We start from the raw sequence: 5,000 nt of genomic DNA, 5'->3' as shown, positions 1-5,000 counted from the left end.
AGAAAAGTAATCGCTGACAGCACGAAGGATGTCACGCGACTAGTTAGCAGGCTAGAGTCTCGTTCGTTATCGGAATTAACCAGACAAATCGCTCCACCAACTAAGAACGGCCATGCACCACCACCCACCGAATCAAGAAAGAGCTATCAATCTGTCAATCCTTCCGGTGTCCGGGCCTGGTGAGGTTTCCCGTGTTGAGTCAAATTAAGCCGCAGGCTCCACTCCTGGTGGTGCCCTTCCGTCAATTCCTTTAAGTTTCAGCTTTGCAACCATACTTCCCCCGGAACCCAAAAGCTTTGGTTTCCCGGAGGCTGCCCGCCGAGTCATCGGAGGAACTGCGGCGGATCGCTGGCTGGCATCGTTTATGGTTAGAACTAGGGCGGTATCTGATCGCCTTCGAACCTCTAACTTTCGTTCTTGATTAATGAAAACATACTTGGCAAATGCTTTCGCTTCTGTTCGTCTTGCGACGATCCAAGAATTTCACCTCTAACGTCGCAATACGAATGCCCCCGCCTGTCCCTATTAATCATTACCTCGGGTTCCGAAAACCAACAAAATAGAACCGAGGTCCTATTCCATTATTCCATGCACACAGTATTCAGGCGGGCTTGCCTGCTTTAAGCACTCTAATTTGTTCAAAGTAAACGTGCCGGCCCACCCAGACACTCAATAAAGAGCACCTTGGTAGGATTTCAACGGGGTCCGCCTCGGGACGCACGAACACGCACGAGGCGGTCGCACGCCTTCGGCTCGCCCCACCGGCAGGACGTCCCACGATACATGCCAGTTAAACACCGACGGGCGGTGAACCAACAGCGTGGGACACAAATCCAACTACGAGCTTTTTAACCGCAACAACTTTAATATACGCTATTGGAGCTGGAATTACCGCGGCTGCTGGCACCAGACTTGCCCTCCAATAGATACTCGTTAAAGGATTTAAAGTGTACTCATTCCGATTACGGGGCCTCGGATGAGTCCCGTATCGTTATTTTTCGTCACTACCTCCCCGTGCCGGGAGTGGGTAATTTGCGCGCCTGCTGCCTTCCTTGGATGTGGTAGCCGTTTCTCAGGCTCCCTCTCCGGAATCGAACCCTGATTCCCCGTTACCCGTTACAACCATGGTAGGCGCAGAACCTACCATCGACAGTTGATAAGGCAGACATTTGAAAGATGCGTCGCCGGTACGAGGACCGTGCGATCAGCCCAAAGTTATTCAGAGTCACCAAGGCAAACGGACCGGACGAGCCGACCGATTGGTTTTGATCTAATAAAAGCGTCCCTTCCATCTCTGGTCGGGACTCTGTTTGCATGTATTAGCTCTAGAATTACCACAGTTATCCAAGTAACGTGGGTACGATCTAAGGAACCATAACTGATTTAATGAGCCATTCGCGGTTTCACCTTAATGCGGCTTGTACTGAGACATGCATGGCTTAATCTTTGAGACAAGCATATGACTACTGGCAGGATCAACCAGGGAGCTGCGTCAACTAGAGCTGAGCAGCCGGCCGCCCGGGAGTGTGTCCCAGGGGCCCGCGCGAACACGCAAGCGTCCGCTCAATTATTCTGCAAACAGGAGGAGGCTGAGCTCCCCTGCACAATACACCTCGAAACCCTCTCAGGTCCCGGCGGCGCGCAGCGCCGTCCTAAGTACTTGGTCGGGTTCGAGAGAGGCGCAATCGCCCGGAGTTAGGCGAGTAGACGCTTTAGGTGCGACCACCCGTGCTCCCAACTGAGCTTGCCGCTGCCGACAGAGGCCCGGGAGCGTGCTGTCGTGGCATTGCCGGCGGGAGACAACACGCGCCACCTACGGTGACCGGCAGCTCCAACGCCAGCGCCACAGAAGGGCAAAGGCCCCACGTGGGTGCCGAAGCGAACTCTCCCAGCACAGCGCACGTGCCAACACGTCTGCACAACTGCGATACAAACCACCAGCGAGAACCGCTGGGGCGACCGAGCAGCAGACGGCGTCGCGGCGCCGAGTGCCGGGCGGCGGCGCATCCTCAACGCACACAGTCCTCAATCGGACCAGCACACTGCAGATGTCCACCGCGCTTCGCACCGGGCCGGCGAGGACCCACTTTGGCTGCACGGCGCCGCGCGCAGGGTGCCCCGGCGCGCAGCTGCGCCGCCTGCCGCGTCCGTCGGCCGGCGCGCCTGCCACTGGGCGCCCCCACCAGCCGGCTGTAGCGCGTGCGCCCACGCACCGCGCGGCCAGCACGCCGGGCGGCCCCCCCTCACCGGCCGGGGACAGTCCCACCCACCCACAGCCGCGTATCGCTTCACACCCAGATTCACATTCACGTTCGTTGGTATGGTGGGGACCGCTTCGTAGCTGTACCGATCGTTGCCCTCACAGATGTACCTCCAGCAAGGACAACCGCACCACAACGGGTTACCAGTTGTTCATTTGCGTAACGTCACCAGTAAACGTACACGTCCATCCCCGTTTGCAAAGTCAACTATTATTGCATGCCTGCCTGTCAGGTGTCAAGACACACTACATCCGCTCACATCCACGCAACAAAATGTGCCCGACTAGAGGGCACGTGGAAGGTGCCCCCGTACGTATGCGATGTCCATTGCGCGACCAACTGTCAACCGGCCTCTGTAGCATGTCGCAGATGTGGAACGCGGGGCACCGTGCTATCACATTGTGTGAGAAGAGACTACTACGTCTGCATACACGCGCCACTACATGAACAGACGGCTCATGCTGATCGCCATCCACTGCGTCCATTACTCCCACACGTCTCTATGGCGTACCACACTGCAATGCAGCTGTTATGGGGAGATGACACGTAGCTGTGTACACAACATTCTGAGCGGGTTGCGGTTGGACAATACATTAATGTAACGTGTCATATGCCAATTACAGAGCAGGGTAAGGCACAACTTGGGTTAGGTTAAGGCACAACTTGGGTTAGGTTAAGGCACAACTTGGGTTAGGTTAAGGCACAACTTGGGTTAGGTTAAGGCACAACTTGGGTTAGGTTAAGGCACAACTTGGGTTAGGTTAAGGCACAACTTGGGTTAGGTTAAGGCACAACTTGGGTTAGGTTAAGGCACAACTTGGGTTAGGTTAAGGCACAACTTGGGTTAGGTTAAGGCACAACTTGGGTTAGGTTAAGGCACAACTTGGGTTAGGTTAAGGCACAACTTGGGTTAGGTTAAGGCACAACTTGGGTTAGGTTAAGGCACAACTTGGGTTAGGTTAAGGCACAACGTGGGTTAGGTTAAGGCACAACGTGGGTTAGGTTAAGGCACAACGTGGGTTAGGTTAAGGCACAATGTGGGTTAGGTTAAGGCACAATGTGGGTTAGGTTAAGGCACAATGTGGGGGTAGATTGCGGTACAAATTGCATTACATTGCGGTGCAAATTGCATTACATTGCGGTGCAAATTGCATTACATTGCGGTGCAAATTGAGTTACATTGCGGTGCAAATTGAGTTACATTGCGGTGCAAATTGAGTTACATTGCGGTGCAAATTGAGTTACATTGCGGTGCAAATTGAGTTACATTGCGGTGCAAATTGAGTTACATTGCGGTGCAAATTGAGTTACATTGCGGTGCAAATTGAGTTACATTGCGGTGCAAATTGAGTTACATTGCGGTGCAAATTGAGTTACATTGCGGTGCAAATTGAGTTACATTGCGGTGCAAATTGCGTTACATTGCGGTGCAAATTGCGTTACATTGCGGTGCAAATTGCGTTACATTGCGGTGCAAATTGCGTTACATTGCGGTGCAAATTGCGTTACATTGCGGTGCAAATTGCGTTACATTGCGGTGCAAATTGCGTTACATTGCGGTGCAAATTGCGTTACATTGCGGTGCAAATTGCGTTACATTGCGGTGCAAATTGAGGTAGGTTAAGGTGCAACACAGGTTAGGTTAAGGTGCAACATAGGTTAGGTTAAGGTGCAAGATGGGTTAGGTTAAGGTGCAAGATGGGTTAGGTTAAGGTGCAAGATGGGTTAGGTTAAGGTGCAAGATGGGTTAGGTTAAGGTGCAAGATGGGTTAGGTTAAGGTGACATAGGTTAGGTTAAGGTGACATAGGTTAGGTTAAGGTGACATAGGTTAGGTTAAGGTGACATAGGTTAGGTTAAGGTGACATAGGTTAGGTTAAGGTGACATAGGTTAGGTTAAGGTGACATAGGTTAGGTTAAGGTGACATAGGTTAGGTTAAGGTACAAACTGGGTTGTGTTATGGTACACATTGCGTTGTAGTACAGTACACGTTAGGTTTGGGTACGGTACACAATGTGGTATGGGATGGCGTGTTGTGGGGGGGAGGGGGGGGGGGAGGTTCGTTGATATCGACCGTAGGACGTGGATGCCCGAGGCAGCGTCAGTGTGTCAAAGGAGTTATGTCACGTCGGGATGCGCTTTTCGCCAGTGAGAGGGGGCGAGCCGTGTCTGTGGTTGCGGCAGACCTGTGTGTTTCATTCCTGCCAGTGTGTTTGTGCTGTAAGACGAGGCAGTGTGGTGGTGATGGGTGCACCCCTGTGTAGGACATGTGTGGGTGTTGGTGGCTTCTCTGAGCAATTGTGGTTGTCGGACGAGTGGGGTATTCTGTTTTATGATTGGACCTCCCGGTCTGGTTATCATAGCGTAGTTGGTGTACTGTGGCGGATAGGATGCACCGGACGTTGGTCCATGCTGGTGCTTAGTAGTTGTATCTGTGTCTGTTACAGGCAGAGAGTAGTGTGTGATAGAGTGTGTGGCTGACGTGTGGTTCATTTTGTGTGTACGGACGTTCAGCATGTATAGGGGCATTTGCGTATATAATCTATCATAATCTATCTATGTGGGCCTGCATAGTTTACTGAGCAGTGCTGTGAGGTGACTGAACTACGAGTGACGTACTGATTTACAGCGGAATGATTGCCTTGTACCAAAGATGGAGTATCGGCTCTACGACAGCGTTGGCACCGCAGGAAATGGTCTCGTAAAACGGCCCTCCCACCGTCATCGTTGTGAGGGGTAG

At 52.5% G+C, this 5,000-nt stretch overlaps 1 non-coding gene across 1 annotated transcript in view; it reads right to left on the bottom strand.

The window, feature by feature from the left end:
- LOC126150020 (small subunit ribosomal RNA) overlaps positions 1 to 1,486 on the bottom strand; it is a 1,909-nt gene extending 423 nt beyond the window's left edge. The window contains exon 1 of the ribosomal RNA XR_007531268.1: positions 1 to 1,486. This exon is cut by the window's left edge and continues 423 nt beyond it. This is a non-coding gene — a ribosomal RNA (small subunit ribosomal RNA).
- Positions 1,487 to 5,000: the final 3,514 nt, after the last annotated feature.

This window comes from Schistocerca cancellata, unplaced genomic scaffold (genome assembly GCF_023864275.1).
Source record: "Schistocerca cancellata isolate TAMUIC-IGC-003103 unplaced genomic scaffold, iqSchCanc2.1 HiC_scaffold_964, whole genome shotgun sequence".
Lineage (NCBI taxonomy): Eukaryota > Metazoa > Arthropoda > Insecta > Orthoptera > Acrididae > Schistocerca > Schistocerca cancellata.
The sequence above is the reverse complement of the archived record's forward strand: the minus strand, read 5'-3'. Positions and strand labels throughout refer to the sequence as shown.